The 18,627-nt window shown below is 36.4% G+C and overlaps 1 pseudogene; it reads right to left on the reverse strand.

The window, feature by feature from the left end:
• Positions 1–14,732: 14,732 nt before the first annotated feature.
• LOC143562391 (pentatricopeptide repeat-containing protein At3g25210, mitochondrial pseudogene) lies at positions 14,733–16,187 on the reverse strand (annotated as a pseudogene).
• Between the last annotated feature and the right edge of the window lie 2,440 nt (positions 16,188–18,627).

Below are 18,627 nucleotides of genomic sequence, written 5' to 3' on the forward strand. Positions count from 1 at the left end.
TAATTGTTCTAAGTGCAGAAAGTAAAAGGCGGTTTGGGTTTCGTCCTGAACCAGGATCCGTCCACCCAAACCATTATCCTGAGAATACGACATTATCCTTGCACAACCATAAGAGAAATTGTTCAAAACAAACATTCAAAATACATGAAAACAACCTGGCAACCAGGTTCAAGCCTTTCCACCCTCAGCATCATCACCTTCCTTCTTCTCCAAATCTGTAGTCTCCCCAGCCTTATTCTCCTTCACATTCTCACTAGCTTCAACATCCTTGATAACCTCAGAACTCCCAGCCGTTTCATCCTCTTCAATCTTCTCTCCCCTTAGCACCTTAAGCTTTTTCTTCCAAGCTTCAGAATTCCAAGACTCCATCGCATGACCCTTCGCTTGTACTTCTTCGGACATCTTGATCATCGACTCCAGAATGCTGGCCGCTGCACACTTCTTAGCATCCTCAAGAAACTCAGCTTTCTCTGACTCAAATGAGGCTCTGAGATCCAAAATCTCTTTCTCCTTCTTTTTGAGCAGCTTGTCCTTTGTATCAACATTTTGTAGAAGATCGGCGAGCTTGGCTTCAGCCTCTCTCTTAGACAATTCATCATCTTGGGATATCCGACGGTAACTTTCGGCTTTCTTTTATCCCCAAATTAATATTTTTTTCTGCAGGTTGTTATTTTCAGGATAAGCAAAAAGTACTTACTGTCCCGAGAAAGTTAGCAAGAGCTTGAAGCTTCTCTGCAGCATCCAAGATGGTCATGTCAGCGAAGGGCTCGGTTTCAGCCAAGTGACGGCTTTCCTCTTCTTTTGTGCATCACTTTTTTGGCGAGTAGTTGGAATTTCACCGACGGAGAAAGTGTATTGGAATGCTCTTGCTTTACTACAGGCTTGTCCTCAATAAGATCGTCCAAATCAACTAAGCAAAAAGACTTTGGCTTCGGCATCCCTACACAAAGATTTATCTAATTATTTTAAAGATTCCAAAATCCTTAGAAAACCTAAAATCCCTAAAATACTTACCAGAAGTCATACTCTCAGCAGGTTTCTCAGCAATCACACTCGTTTCTCCTGTTTCTTCCTCTAACCAAACCTCCCTTTCCTCTGCTGGAATATTGAACAACGCCTTAAGCCTCTTCTTCGTGTCCTTCCTAAGCTTTATCAAATCCTCAAATACCACTGTCAAAAAACAAACCATATTAGAATAAATCATTTACAAAAAGAAATTTTATCCTACAGATTTCCTACCCTTATGAACCCATTTGGTAGGCAGGTTCATCCCATCAGGAATAGAATCCCGTTGAACGAAAAAAGAAGTATTTTTTTCAATCAGAGTCGCTACTGGACACTTTGGGAATCATATAAACACGGCTGGACTTGGATTGAAGACAATAGCGAAAGGATCTGTGGGTTCGAAGATTATAAGTCGCGGCAATCTCAGGCACACCTATGGATAACCCATGGGTTTTGTTTAAACGATCTATTGTTGCCAAAACCCTCCAAACCATTGGCAAGACTTGTGAGTACGAGAATCCGGTTACGTCAAAGAACTCTTGGATGAGTGGGGGAAACGGATATGAAAGGCCGATCGAAAAGGGATAATAAAAGAAGCAGATCCAGGTTTCAGAAGAAAAGTCGGCCTTGACTTTGGGATCGAACGGCCTAATGACGGCTTCGACAGGTAATAAACCCGATTCTTTCAAAAACCTAATATCTAAATCTTTGAACAGACATTGATCTTCATCGGTCGCCGGAATGAGACTTTGGTCGCAAAACAGAAAGGCTTAGGTGCACGAGGGGTTCTTTTCCTCATCTTCAGTATGGATCGAAAGGAGAACTTCAAGAATTAAGAAGATGAAATATGAGAACTAACCTGTTTATGAATCGCCGGAAGAGGATTGTGGTGTATAAGAAGGAAAATGCTTTAATTATAACCAAGAGGGGCGGTTGTAGAGTCTCCTCGATTCCCGCGCACGTCATTTCACATATCAGAGATATCATTGTTTTTTAAATTTAAAATTTTTATAGCTGTCACGCAGTAAAAATTGGGGGCAATTGTTGGCTGTGGATTTTTATCCTTGGAATTGAGCTTAACTTAGGGATATTGACTCAAGCGGTTATTCTGAGGAAGGTACGTTGACTAATTCAATTGTCCTATATTATCTAACTGTTTTTCAGATAAGAGCACGTGTTAAATATGTTTATAAGAACGTGGATTGCAACGGAATATAGCTTGGACTTCGTCAACTAACAACGTGGATACTAACGGCTCGTTGAAGAAGTAGTCTAGGGTTTCCAGAATTATCGGGATATCAGTTGTAATCTCTTATTATATATTGAGCTGATAATATCGATTGGATACACACACTTTTTCACGGCTTAGCTACTAGCAATCACTGTAACACTCAGCTTTCGATATTCAATCAGCTCCAACCCTTGTAACCACTTGTTTTCGATATTAATAAACTTGACGGTGATAGTTTTCACCGTCCGGGGTTTTTTGTGCCGGCGATCATAGTAATCAAGCGTTAATTCGACCAAAAGTTACGTTCATAATCCTTAACCGAAGCAAATTCGACTAAGGATTAAGTTGTAAACTCTTGACCGAAACGAAGACTATTATAATCAAGGGTTTTTTCCCTCGTGATCATATCTTTGTGTCTGATCTATTTACCATTTAGCACATAGCCTCACGCACTAATTTGATCAAAAGTTAGTTGATAATTTTTGACCGAAACATCTCTGATGGTTGGTATGTGGGGATCTCTGATGGATAGTATGTTGGAACTTCAGAGGGATGGTACATGGGTATTGTTGGTGGGTGGTAGCTTGAGTGCCTCGGTGGTTCACTTCTTTGTTTCGGTGGGCTATCGGGAACATTTATTGGATAGTGCTTGGCTCCGGGGTAGTATACAGGTTTAGTTAAGTCATGCTCCACATCTTGGTCGAAGAATGCTTGATAATAGCCTTCACTCATATTATCTTCGGGAAAAGGTTCGGCGATTCCAACCTATTTAGCCTTGCTTAGAAAGTTCTCCATCATGCTTTTGAATGACATCTATCAATTTGGGTGGTTTAGAGTGAGGAGGGAAAGAAAATGTTTACCAGCCTATCTTATCTCTATTTCAAATAAACAAATAATTCCTATAATTGGATCGAAGCTTAGGTATTATCTTGTAATACCTAATTCGCTAAGATCGATGGCTCTGATACCAACACTTGTCACACCCCAAACTACGGCCTAGGTGTATGACACATATGTTGGTATCACAATTGTAAGTAAATCAGAGTTACGTTTAATAGCGGAAGACTTTATAAACTTGTGGATTAAAAGTGTAATATTTACATATTCAAAAGACGGGATTTAAAAGTTTCCCGTTTAATGTTTAAAAGATTACTTGTTTTACAAAAACCACCATTTACATTATATTATGTTAAAACAAAAGATCCGAACCATCGGATATCTTTTAGCACTTCATCACTCCAAGCGCTAACCTTGGTCACCTGCAAAATGTAAAAAAAAATACGTCAGCAATGAATGCTGGTGAATATGCTGACGCTAAAAATATTTTCTTTACTTAATCACCCCTCGAGACTACGTAGGTCGCGTATCGCTAAGGGACATAAAATCAGAATTTTCATTTTAAGTCCTAGGGTTTGGAATTTTGACATTTTTGGTCCTTAAACTTTGGAAGGTTGACATTTTTAACTCGAAATTTTCTTGATGTTACATCTCGATGTTACAGCTAAAACTTATTGAAGAAAACGGTTGGTGTCGTGTTTGATAATTAGCAGTTCCATTGAGAAAACATTTACCAGCTAGAGTTTCTTTGATATATAAGTTTGCCGACATTCATCTTTTTTCATGTATTAAGTGAAACATTTGTTATCGTTATCAACATTTTAGTGATATAATTTTTTGTGCAAATTTGTTATTTTAATACTTCTCACTTTGTAGTTGTCATTAAATGAACGTCCTTCCAAATGAGAAATGTTTTGAAACCTGGACCATTCCAGAAATTGATGCTCACGACGGTCCAGTTTGCACTATATGACCCGGTTTTATAGAAGCCGACCGCTTTTAATTTGACCGAACCTGATTTTGGGTCACTGATTGAACCAGGTTCGTGGGTTTGTAGTTATTTTGGCATTTATAGAGAAAACTAGAGTCGATTCATGGGATCATATCACCAACTGAACACGATCCTCTAATTTTATGTTGAAAGGCGATGTGAGACCAACGAAGTGGATCCGTAAAGTAGGTTTTAAAGGAAACTTTTAATCCATGTTAAGGACCAAGTGGCAAGGATCGAACCGATGACCAAGTCAACTAACGATGATTGTTGTATTTTGGTTTAATGAGCAACTTATGCTCTTATTACTATTCAAAAAATTATCCGAACATGTAATGCATCGTAATCCGTTACAACACGCGAGTAATATTACTTTCAGTTAGTTTACTATAATATAAATAAAGTTTATGGTATTATTTAATGATTCATCAATATTAATTTGTATACTTAATAATAAATAAATAATTATAATTTATCCAGTTCCTATGTTTGGTTCGACTAAACCGACTGGTCCCACGAATGTTGTAACACCCCGACCAAAGGCGGATTATACATCGGGGCGCCACATATTGTTTCATTACTCGTGACACTATTGGGTGTCAATATTTAATAAATACATTCATTCGCGCACGCGCAGGGTAAACACAAGATAACATAAATCAACATAAATCAATATATTATAAGACAAAATATTCGAACAACAAAAACTTGTCTTGATACCTTTTAATCTAGGTCCAAAATAAAGAAACTTCCTATGTGTCCACAAGCTTCAAAACAGCTACTGCAAACCTGAACATGTGTTAAAATAAACGTCAAACACTTGCGTGTTGGTGAGAAATCAAGTTTAATACAATACATAGATAACAATAAATCTGCGCGCAACATGTGTATGTCTGGGTTTCAACAAGGGTGTAATCAGATCGGGACCAACTCTAAGAGACAAGACTGCCAGTGCTCACAATTGAGCTCACAAACAAGACTAACTGTGCAAGTGTAACAAAAGAGAAAATCATAAACGATAGTTCTCCCGTGTTCATCTAATGGTACCATGCGAACTGCGGAATAGACCGACAAGACGGTTAATGATCCACACATACAAATAAACAGCCAAGTCTACATCCTCAACACATGGGATACTGCGCGACTAAAGTTCATAAACAAGTTTAAGACTCTAAGTTTTGTATGAACACATGAACATCCCAAAGCATTTAAAATAAAAAGGGATTAGGTACGAGATAACTCACTTGATAATCGGTGCGGTGTAAGGTAAAGCAAGAACCAACTTTAAACAAGCACAAGTTAACCTATAATTAAAGATTATTGTTTTAACGATTGGTTTTAAGTCTTGAATATAAGTAGCATAATTAATAAGTAAATTATTATATATATATATTACCGGAAAACAGAGCAGAACAGGGAGGAAGACGGAGGCAGAGAGGGAGGCGGCAGAGAGAGCAAGGAGGAGGACAGGAGAGATTAAGTGTTTTGTGTGTGTAGTGTTAGGAAAATAATACTATATATAGGCAAACCCTAGGGGACACAAACCCTAGAAAAGATCTCCAAAAGTAAAAGAAAAGATATCAACAGTAAAAAGTTCTGAAAAGTAAAGATATCAAAAGATATGGTAGCAGGGAAAAAGAGAAAAAGGCTGACAGGATTCAGAAAAAGGCATGGGAGAGGACAGATAAAGTTACTGGTCAAGCATGGCAAAAGCAGATTCTCAAAAGATTATGTCAGTCACTTTATCTGCCAACCAATGGGGTTGGCGCGCATGCTGCGCCGAAAGCAACTTTTCAGACATAAAGCAGATTAGGTCAACAGCTCAAAAGATAAGACAACTCAAAAGCAACGGCTAGATTAAACAGAAGAAAACTCAAAGGGGTTTAGCGCGAGAAGGCTAAGGCGCGAAGGCAGACACAGAAGGTCAAGAGAGCGCGAGCGCGAAGGCAGACAGAACTAACCTTAACGCGTCGCGGAAAGAACTACATTTCTAAGCGCGCCGCGGGAAGAATTACATTTCTTAGCGCGCCGCGGGAGGAACTAAAATTCCTAGCGCGCCACGGGAAGAACTATAATTCTTCGCGCGTCGAGGGATGAACTACGATTCTTAGCGCGCTGCGAGAAGAACTACAAATCCTTAGCGCGTCGCGGGAAGAACTACCGTCCTTCGCGCGCTGCGAGAAGAATTACAATTCTTAGCGCGCTGCGAGAAGAGTTCGTCTCGCGTAACGCTGAAACAGGTGGTCTTCACGCAGGATTCCTTGTAAGGGGTCTGGCGCGTGGAGCTGCGCAGACAACCTTAGGCGGGAAGGAACAAAGGACAAGCAAAGAGTTAGAAGAAAAAGAGGGAAACAAGGCTTAAGGGCGGGACGGCGACAAGAGGGAAAAGAAGGCGGAAAGAGAGAAGGAGAGGGACGGGACGGCGGAAAGAAAGAGAGAGAAAGAGGCGGGAAGGAAAATATATATTATTATTATTAAAAGTAAAATATAAGTATAAATAAATACTAAATCATAAAAGAAAGAGATCGGGTCAGAGAAACGGGTACCTGGGTCGGGTCGGATCGGGCAGATGTCACAAATGTACCAACTAACAAAAACTTCAACTTCAATACCCTCATAAGACCCCGCCGCAAAGCACAGACTCTTTGCTAGTATGAAATTAAGCCTATAAGACCACCCATGCATTCATTATTAAATGTCATATTAGAGAAAATTTTGTTTTCAGAAACCTAAAATTCACTTGATAAATAGATGACAAAAACACTAAAAAAACATTGTCGCATTATCACCATTTTTTTAATTTATAATCGTTTATTTTCATCACTCATTTCTCTCTTCCAACTATTTTTTTTAGTTCTTTGCCACAAACTAGGTGTTAAACTGGTCATCAAAACCGACAACCATAACAATAAAGACAGATGATGACATGTTTAGGTGCTAAAACCAAGCCTGATGTTGTTGTTACGTTGTGTTCCCGAGTTTACGTAACGAAGTAAAAAAATGGAATATAAACATTTTCATTTCTTTCTTTTCTCTTCCTTTCATTTTTCTTTCCCTCCTTCCAGTTCCTTCTAATTTGGAAAGAAAACTTTTCACTATAAGGGTCTGTTTGGTATGGGGTAATGGAATAGACGATGGAATGAAATTGAATGGACATGGTAATGGGTGATTCAATTTCATGGACCAACCAAACACATTTTTTTCATTTCATTATAATGGTTCATTTCATTCCGCCTCTCATTCATACATACCAAACGCTATCTAAGTCTTTCCTTTCCTTTTTTTCTTTCCCTCCTTTAATAAACTCGGAAACACTCTTCATATTATTTCCATTCATTCCCTTCCTTAAATTAAACTCAAGAAACATCATTTTCTTTCCCTCACCTCACTTTCCTTTCCTTAAGTGAAACTCGAAATAGAATTATCCTATTATTGATGATTGGATGGATAGCTATTATGCCTATATGGGTGATTGGTCCATAGAAAATTGGGCCATCATTTGAAGAAAATTTTCAAAATACTTAAGGAAAAGAGAGAAACCTAAATTAATCATTTTAAAAAATTCCCATTATAGTCCAAACAAAACCCACGGAGGTGTTGCATTTGGTTTCCCGTCGACGGATTTCGGCCGCCACTAAAATAGTGACACTGTAAAGATTCTAACCCCACCCGATAATTTTCTGATAAAATCCATCTCCACTGTTATTTTTGGTATGAAAAACGTCCTCGCCAAAACCATCTCCTCCGTGAGTTTAAAAAAACATCAAAAATCATGTTTTTCTGAAATCAGTCTGACCAGACGAATTTCACGTAAATTTCGTCTTTGGATACAAACTTCAAAAAAACATGCATACATCCCCACCGCTTCATCTTCACCAAACCTTCAAAACATAAAATAATATTTTTTTGGTGAAACCGATTCTGAGACCACGAGGTCGTTTTCACATGTTAGAGCAGACAACAAAGCATATCCCCATGGATCATGAGGTGGTGCCTTGCAAATAATTAACAAGTAATTTAAAAAATCATTCTCCTACTTGAGAGCAACCCAACGACTATGCATATCCCCATGGATCCTGAGGTGCATGCATTTTTTATTTTTTTTTGAAATGTCTCTAAATACGATATTCACGTGAAAATTCGTCTGGTTAGACGAATTTCAAAAATACAATTTTCGACGTTTTATGAAAACTCAGGGGGGATATGGTATTGGGGGAGACGTTTTTCATACAAAAAGTAACCGAGGTAGATTTGATCAGAAATTATCAAGTGGGGTCAGACTCTTTACACGTGTCACTATTTTAGTGGTGGCCGAAATCCGTCGGACGAAAAACTAAATGCCACGCCTCCGTGAGTTTTGCTTGGACTATTATGGGAATTTTTAAAAATTTGGATTAATTTGGGTTTCTCTCCTCCTTAGGCCTATTTTGGGAATTTTCTCCACTATTTATGTTTAAAGAAAAGAAAAGTGCAGTAGGACACGTACGAGATTAGAATTTTAATACATGAAATTTGACGCGAAGAAATTGACACACGAACATGAGTAATATTAGATGCATCAAATTATTTTGACATGAACATAGAGGAATAATACAATAAAAAGAGTAGCTGAATATTTTCACGATTTTCCCTTTTTTTAACAAATAAAACCATGTTTATAAGTTCAGTTCAATCTTATATGCATATGGATTCATGTTGAAGTGCTTATTTAGGTCATTCCAACTAGAGGTGTATAAAATACCCGAACTCGTAACCGGACCCGAAATAAAAACCCAGAACCGGTTTTTTAATACCCGAGTTTTTAATGTCCGAACCCATACCCGACCCTACCCTTAGGGTACGGATAGGGTATGCATTTCGGTATTAAAACCCAAACTGGACCCGATTTGTACCTGTAATACCCGAAAACCCGAACCGGTTCCCTACCCGGAACCGGGTTTTTCCAATACCCGTAACTGGGTATTTCAAATACCCGATGTATCCCCGAAAAATACATTAAAAATACCCGAAAAATACCCCTAAAAGCACAACCTTTTAAAAAATCCAATCTATACCCAAAAAATACCCGGAAAAAAGGCCGAAAAAACCCACAAATAGGGTTTTTTCAATACCCAAAAATAGGGTATTCAAATACATGGTTTTAGAATACCCGGTTCAATACCCGACCCGAACCCGATGCACAGGGTATGGTTTTTAGAGGCAATACCCGGACCCGGACCCGGACCCAACCCGGTTTTTACCAATACCCGATTTTCCAATACCCGGTCATACCCGAACCCGAGTATTTGAAAAATCCGATTTGTGCACCTCTAATTCCAGCACCTCTTCTTTTGGTAATACATGCAATGCATTTAAGACATGTTGTGTTATCAAGGTTCTAATGTTTTGTTAAAATTCTTTCGTAACTAAAAGGTAGAAAACAACCTCTAGATGCTATGATGCTATCAACCTAACACAAGGCGATATTGCGCCTTAAAGAACATGTCAACAGAAAATGTTAGCACTCATTAGAAAGTTGGCATAAATCGCATCATCAAGACATCTACTATTATAATAAAAGACTACTCACTTGTGTCACTTGTCACTCCTTTAGCCATTCTTATTTTTTAACCTTTTTTCAAAAACATAAATTCAAGAAACATAGTTTTGAATCTGATCAACTCATTTAACATGCTTCCTAAAAATTCGAATTCTTTGTTTATATGGAAAACTACAATCACGATTTACTAACTATTTAAAACTTTTCATTATATGTCTTTTTTTTCATTACTAAGATACCATTAGTTGTTTGTTTTTTTGTTATTCATATTTTTGTTGACTACATTTTGCTTAATGTGCAAAGTTTTAACAATTTCATTAAAATCACTTTATTTGATATTTTTAAAATTAAGAGAATTTAAAGTAAATATTAAAACCAGTTTAGCTGAAATTTTGGAAACCTACGGTTCTGGTTTTCTTGCTAAAACTCTATTCCTCTTCCTCTATCTCACAGGTACAGTGTTTGAATCAATCGAGAACCTTTTCTTCTGTCTGAATCGATATTATTCCATTCCAATTCTTTCCCGATACCTCTCAAGGAAAATATTGAATTGGATACTAAATTGATGGGTTAGTGTGAGCTTATCCATGCGGTTATGCATTCTTCGAATAGGAATCCATTTTCTGAAAGATCCTGGCTTTCGTGCTTTGGTGGGTCTCTAAGATCCTTTCGATGACCTATGTTGTGTTGAAGGGATATCTATATAATCCAATTGATTGCGTAAAGCCCGCGGTAGCAGCGGAACCGAGGAAAGTATACAGAAAATACAGTTCTTTTATATTGTATTAGTATTAATTCATATTAGATTAGTCTTAGTTAGTGATCCCGGCTTAGTGAGTCCTTTCTTCAGTGGTAAACTGTTGGCGACAGTCCTACATTTTGTCTCTGTGGACCGAGGAGAAAGGGGGCTCGGCGGGAAGAGGTAATCATATGAATAATTATTAGTTTTAAGCCTTAAAATCAAGTATTAAATTATATCTTTTCCTTATTAATACATATATAAGTGTGAAAACAATCATGGTTTACTACATGTTTAATACTTTAACTACTTTTCAAATAAAATTATCTAATCACACGGGATATGTATCAAATTATAAATATTCATTATTTAACACTTTTAACTAATATAAATGTGAGTGATTTGATTTTTTAGTTTTCCTAAATATAAATCAATAGATTGTTTTAGGTAGATTTTTTTAAGGAAGAAATCAAGGGTCTAATATGATCAAGCTATAATAACGGTTTTTTTATTTAATCTGGTTAACTCATTTACCATATGATTGTTTCCTGTAATTCTGAATTCTTTCATTATTTTGAAAACTACAATCATGATTTTTTAATTGTTTTAAATAATTATAGAGATAGAGATATATCAATTTAATTAAATATTGCAACTTCTTAAAATAATCACTAATCACACGAGATTAGTATTTAAAGCATTCTTTATCAAATATTTTCAAATACTATATATAAGACACATCATGTGGTACTTTGTTAACTCATACAATAATCAACTTTTTCACAACTATGGAAAATAGGATAGTATGTCATTTTCATATTTATGCCAATCGCATTTCTTGTGTAATACTTTTAACTATTTCATATACTCCTTAATTATATGACATTTAATTGTAATAAATTAAAAATAATCTTTAAATATTTTAATATAAATCAGTTGGTGGCTGCAAATTTATCATGCTCATTCAACTTCCGATTCAATTAGTATAATACCTTGTATTAAAAGTCTGTTAGTATAATACTATTAAAAGTATCCAATTCAATAAAAAAAATAACCAACATATATGTTTTTACTTGAAAGAACCCGTGTTCTTACATGGACGGTTATATGTTGCCTTGTCAAGAGTTACAAATAGGCATGTGCTAAAAAAACTGATTCTTAGGCCATGTGTAGTGAAGGGGCTACAACTAGGGGCGAATTGTGACACGTGGCGCCCAGTCAGCATGGAGTGGAAATTTATTTTTGGGGTGTAATGGTGTAAAGGCTACAAGTTGGGCCCACAGTGTATTTTTTTATTATTTTTCTTTTTATAATTAAACTAATTAAATAAAAACCAATTTATTTAAATAATTAAATAAAAATGTATTAAAATTAAAAAATAAATACAAAAAAATACATAAACTAAAAAAAATACACGAATAATAAAAATAAATTATAATAAAAAAACACACCAAAATAAAAATACACATAAAAATTTCTATAAAAAAACTAATCTATTCGTCTTCATCTTCGTCTTCGTCCCCGTCCTCGTCATCGTCCTCCTCCTCGTCTTCGTCCTCGTACTCGTCTTCGTCCTCCTCCTCAACGGGACGATTATCCCACACGTGTTGAACCAAATCCGCCTTCAGTTGGTTATGTATATCACTTGATGTGAGCTGGTGAATGTTATACGTTCGTTGTTCTTGGGTTGGTTCAGGGAACTGTTCTGAAACGCTTCCTGGTATATAGTGTTGACATATTGCTTTTCCCTCGACTTCTAAAATCATATTATGCAATATGATACACGTATACATGGCATCGCTAATTTTTGCCAACGTCCATACACGACAAGGGTTTTTCAAATAATGCCAACGTTTTTTAGAACCCCGAAACACCTCTCGATATCCTTTCTCGCGGACTCTTGCTTCTTCTTAAAATAATCTCTTTTTTCTTCGATATGGTCTTGAAACGTCTTGACGATGATCGAGTACTCTGGATATATCTCATCTCCCAAATAGTATCCGTGACGATAGAAGGTATCATTGGCATAAAACGGTAAGACCAATATGCTACGGCTGATATAATACTCTAACATGGGTGACGCGTTGAGAATGTTTATGTCGTTATTGGACCCGACTGAGCCGAAGTAGGCTAACCAAATCCAGAGGTCGTGTGAACAAATGGCTTGAAGATTAACTGTTGGCACTCCATGGTCACCACGAGTGTATTGACCTCGCCATGCGGTTAGACAGTTGGCCCATTCCCAATGCATGCAATCTATACTCCCGTTCATGCCTGGAAAATAATGTTTGCTTTCGTGTACATTATATATGCGAGTCAGGTCGTTTGAAGTAGGAATCCTCAGATAACGACGAGAGTATAATTGTATTATCCCTATACAAACAAATTATTAAACAATATTTATATTAAAAACAATAGTTAATACAAACAATTTAAATATTACCGATGCAAAAATTCTCCAACGCATCTCTCGTTGTTTTCTCAGCCATCTTTAAATACTCGTCATTGATATCGTTCGTGTTGCCGTATGCGAGGATGCGTAGAGCCAAAGTACACTTTTGGATGGCGAAGAATCCTAAATATCCTCTTGCGTCGGGTTTCTGTTGAAAATACTCATACTCCCGCTCCATATCTCCAACGATGCGCAAAAATAAACGCTTGGACATCCGAAAACGACGTCGAAAGATAGCGTCGTTAAATGTAGGTGTGTCGTCGAAGTAGTCCTTCATTAAACGAGCGTTCGCTTGCCTACGATCCCGAAGGATATATGACCGTCTACGTGGTGCCGTAGATGGAGCAGAGCCGGACACCATGTTATTGGTGACGGCCCGAACCGCGTTCGTGACCTCTAAATGCTCTTCCGCCACTTGTCGATGAATCTGATGAATTCTTCGACTCTCGTTGATTAATTGATCCCAAATCTTGGCAGAGTTCGTGGAATCCAGGGAACTCATTGAGTTTGAAGAAGTATGAAAATAATAAAAATGATTGGTATTTTTATGTTTGGGTTTGTGTATGATAGGGTGAAAATGGTTTAATTGGTTTGATATTATATTAAGTTTTTAAATTAATTTTTTATTTTTTATATTTAGCTGTTACCCTCCAACGGTAACATTATTATTATCTTTCATTCTCGCCGGCGACAAACTAACCCCGCCCCCGCCCCTTTTCACCCAAATATCGCCGGGGGGGGGGGGGGGGTGTTCTCGCCCCTCTTCGCCCCTTTTCGCCCAATCCGACGCCCCATTACACTTGGCCTTAATAAACAAGGTAATCTGACCAATACAAACACAAATGTAGTATACAAGAAAATTTCTTATTTGTAAAGTATTTGTGTAATGTTTCTTTTATAATTCCTGTAATTTTAATGTAAGTTGTAATTGTATTAACAATATATGATAATTTCATTGTTGATTGTATATTTCTTAATGTTTAAATTTTAAAATAAAAAAATTATAATTTGCTTCACGGGAGCACTTTACAGTCCCGGTCCGATTTTGCGCGTTGCGTGCCACTAAAGCACATGGAGGCAAATCATAATTTTTTCTTTTAAAATTTTCACCAATTACCCGTGTAATACACGGGTCTCAAACTAGTCTACTATACATTTAGAGTCTATACTTAAGGTGTAATGACACCATCATTAGAAAAGTGGATACAATTTGTCTTTCCATTTATCATAAAGAAGCAATTGCGAAAGCGCAATCATCCACATTCACATATTAACGGGCATACTCGTCTAAGGTTTAAACAAAGAGTCAGAAAATTCGATACAATGTCATTCCAATTATACAGAAGCCACAACGAAAGCGCAATCATACACATTCACATAATTAACAGGCGTAATCGTCTAATGTTCAAACAAAGAATTAAAAGTACATATTATAGACGATGACTAAACCTCTAACCTGATTGTAGCAACAAAATGTTTGGCCGCTAATGTTTAAACAAAAATTGCTCACATGTAGCAACAAAAATTGTTCTCATGTTCAGATTATTGATAAATAAAAAGGCTACGTAAGTACCATCAAATATCGTAACCCCCTTCCAAACTGTTCAACATCTTCCTTAAAAACTGATGCAAACGGTTTTTTACTCAAATTTGACGCCGACCACGCCAAGCTAGCCTGTTTTCTCCACTTTTGTGTCGTTTCCTCCACTACATCATGCTATTCTATCAAAGCAATGCATTTTCACAAACTACTATATTCAAATTCTCCACATTAACACACGATTTATACATACACAAATACGCATGTATCATCCTCACATTTTGAATAATGTATTATTTTCTAACAGGAACACATCGAATTTTCTTCGCTTTACCATACAAAAATTATATTACACGAGTCAAATTTGATATACAAATGTATCTTCATGTATAAGCTATCAAAATGTAATTCTGTTAGGGCATAAGCTGTATACATAAAGTTAAAACTTATCAATTCTTATTCTCAGCATATCAAACAAGAAACTTTCAAGATAACATTCATGTATAAATGCGGAGTCAAATTGATCAAACATTATTCCAACTTAAACGATGACTTACTCCTTTCTCCATTTGCAGAGGCATCAACACAGGTATCCAATTATCCATCGATGCAGAGCATAAGCGGTTTCAACCATTTTATCCCATTTCCAGCTGTTATATGCTCCCCGCAGGGCTGATCACACTAATCATCATCCAGAGTTACAAAAAATCATAACTTTCATATGGCAACCAGATCTACTAGTTCATATATTGCAACCCGTTAAGCAAAACCTTGTACGTTTTCTCGTTCATGAAACTATCTTTCTTCCTAAACTCTTCAAGAACATCAAAAGCATCATCAACCCTACCTTCCCTACACAACCCTTCAACAACCGTCTTATACGTCAACAAATCAGGCGACATCGATTCACCCAACATATCAAAAACAATACCAATCGACTTATCAAACCGCTGCTCCATCGCAAGACTACAAATCAATATCATAAACGTACTCCCTTTCGGCACCAACCTCTTCTCCCTCATCAGTTTATAAAACCCTAAACCTTCATCCACTCGCCCCTTCTCACACAACCCGTGAATCAGATAACAATAAGTATACAAATTCGGCTCGTTCCCATACAACTCCATTTCCCAGTAAACCCGAATCGCCTGATCAATTTCGTGACATTTCGCGTGTGCTTTAATTATCATATTCATTGCGAAAGTATCCGGGACCACACCCGAAGCTTTCATTTGCTTCGATAATGATTTCACGCCACGTAAATACACGAAACACACATTAACATTATGAAACCTTCTAAGCAACGAGTCTAACAGCATTTTATAAGTTTCTAAATCGGGTTTAATGTCTTCAGAAGCTAACATCTTTTTATAAACATCGAACGCACGGTTGAATAAGAACTTACGGCCGCAGCAGAATTTGATGACGGAGTTGTACAGAGAGACGCTGCCGGAGCAGGCGCCGGCAATGATTTCTTCGACTAGGGTTTCGGCGTGGTGGTAACGTTTATTGGTAACCAAGATTTGAATGATGGTGAGGTAGGTGGTGCTGGTGTGTTTGTAATTACGTTGTTGGCCGGTCCAACGGAAGATGTCGAATGCGAGATCCGGGTCGGGTTGGGAGCGTAAGGCTTCGACGACGTCGTATTGGGTGAATCCGGGTTTGAGGTATTCGACCCATGAGTTGAATTGTTTGACTAGTGGGGTTCGGGTTATGGGGTTTGGTGGTGGTGGTACGGTGGTGGTGGTGGTGGTGGTGGTGGTGGGTTGGAGTTGGTTGTTGGTGGTGGTGGAGAGTGTCCGGCGGTGAAGAAAAGAAGTGAGAAAGCGTTGCTGTAATATTCGTTTGGCCATGGGGCTAACCTGTATTTGTTTGCAAAAAATTGAATAGAAGTGGACAATGTACAAACTGAGTTGTTTTTGGGTAGTGGTTTCGGTTAGGGTTAACAAAAAGGAGGCCTCTGTTGACTTTTTTACGGATTTTTTTGAAGGGAGGTCTACTTTTCGACCGGCTGATATTCTTGTGTTCGGGTGGGCAGGGGGGAAACACGCTTGTGTGGATCTTACAGGAGTGTCTCCTCTTATTGGGCTCAGGGTCCGTGGGTTTGTTGTGGGTCAGGCTGCGTTGAAGGCTGAATCAGACAAAGTTGTTAAAAACGAGAAAGCTTGTTTAGAGAATCAACATGTCTTTCTCCCATTTGCTTTTGATACATTTGGTTTCCTGGCCCAGAGACTGTAAATTTTTTTAGTAGGGTTCAGCGTGTCGTACACGGAACCTCTTAAACTCCTAAGTCTCAAAGCTTCGTTTTTAGTAGGATTGGCTTTGCTATTCAAAATAGGGTAGCGGCGCAGCTTGTTGCCCGTTTGCCTGCCACTTTATTGTAAACGTTTTCTAGAAATGAAAGTTATATGTATTATTATGTAGAAAATTGTCGTCTAGGTTTTAAACCGGTTTTGGGTTTTTTTCCAGTATGGTACAATTCCAAATCGGTTTCAACATAAAGGTTCCCAACTTGATTAGAACCAATAGTTTGATTCTAAATCGGTTTTAACTTTTAATGTATGTTTTGGTTTCCAAACCAATATGTACGACACTACAATTTGATATCAATTTGTTTCATCTGTTGACTTAAATCAAACATCATTGATTACGTCTTACTAAGTTTTATGCTGATTTGTATTGAATACTAAGACGTTTAAAAAATTAGTTATTCTACAGTTCTAATTTTTATGTCAAATCACCCAAAAATTGAATATAATGTGAACATAATAATTTTTGAAGGCTTTTTAAAAATAATGTGTAGGGTTTTTAGGCTGAAATACGAACTCAATCGCTGGCTATATACCTAATATCAAGTTCTTAAAACGAAAATTATATTAGGGTGTTTCGGGCTAATCCAAAACCGGGAGAGACCTAGTAGATTACACAACTTTTATACAGTAATTAGTTTTTATCTCCCGTATTACGAAGGTTGTTTTTTTTTTCGCAGTTAATATTTATATTTTTTGGATTTTAATTTTATTTATTGTAAAAAGGTTAATAATATACTTAGGGTTTGTTGATGAAATGGTTTCACAAATAAATGAGATGTTATAATCCGTTTAAAAGCTATCGGTTTGGTAAGACCCATGACCCACTTATTTTTTTTACTATAAAATTGTTGCTTAATATAAGTAATATCTTTTTTCTTAAAATAATGGATATTAATTTTTAGTATATCCTATTTTATAAGATTTTCATATCAAGGTGACATTATTTTTTAATATAATGAAATATTATAACGCGTTTAAAATTATCTGGGTTTACTGAAACTCATACCCGTGAATTTGGGTCAAATGTATGAAAAGTCTTCATTTACAAATAAAACAATCTGATAGATTGAGAGAATGTAAGAAGCAACCAGAGAGTTTTTATGGATTTCGTTTATATATATTTAGGATTAAGATTCTTAGTTCTATAGTTTTTCTTAAATAATATTTTTTTTAAATGGATATTAATTTTTAGTATATCCCTATTTTATAAGATTGTTCATATCAAATATATGAAGAGATTAATTTTTATAGCATGTTTGGGATTGAGTTTGGAAAATGTTTATTGGCTTATTGATGTTTTCAAAAAGCCAAAAAGTTTAAATATGTTTGGGAATCATAAAAAACTTTCTTATTTTAGCCTTTTAAAATGGTTAGAAAACAATTCCAAAAGCCCCAAATCCTGGCTTTTCAAAATGGCTTTTTGAAAAGCACATAAGCCAATAAGTATTTTTCAAACTCAATCCAAAACATGCCCTTAATATAATGAGATGTTATAACCCGTTTAAGGTTATCTGGGTTTGGTGATATTCATACCCATGAATCCAGGTCAAATGCATGAGAAGTCTCCATTTAAGACTTGAGATAATTTAGAGAACTTTCGTTTTATATATATATATATATATATATATATATATATATATATATATATATATATATATATATATATATATATATATATATATATATATATAACAAAGACATAAAAATCCTACGTGTCGCGATGTGGTCGCTCCCCCTTTTTTTGGAGTCACCAGATTTGCTTGACTTTTAAATGGAGGCTTCTCATGCATTTGACCTGAATTCATGGGTATGGGTCTTACCAAACCCAGATATTCCTAAACGGGTTATAACATCTCATTAAATAAAAAATTATTCTCACCAAATTATTTATGTAAAAATCTTATAAAATAGGATACAATAAAAAATAATATCTTATTTATTTTAAAAAAGATATATATATATATTATTTAAATTAAAAAAA

Source organism: Bidens hawaiensis, unplaced genomic scaffold (assembly GCF_021521415.1).
Source record: "Bidens hawaiensis isolate Kalapana, Puna unplaced genomic scaffold, B.hawaiensis_p1.1 tig00001179_1, whole genome shotgun sequence".
Taxonomy (NCBI): domain Eukaryota; kingdom Viridiplantae; phylum Streptophyta; class Magnoliopsida; order Asterales; family Asteraceae; genus Bidens; species Bidens hawaiensis.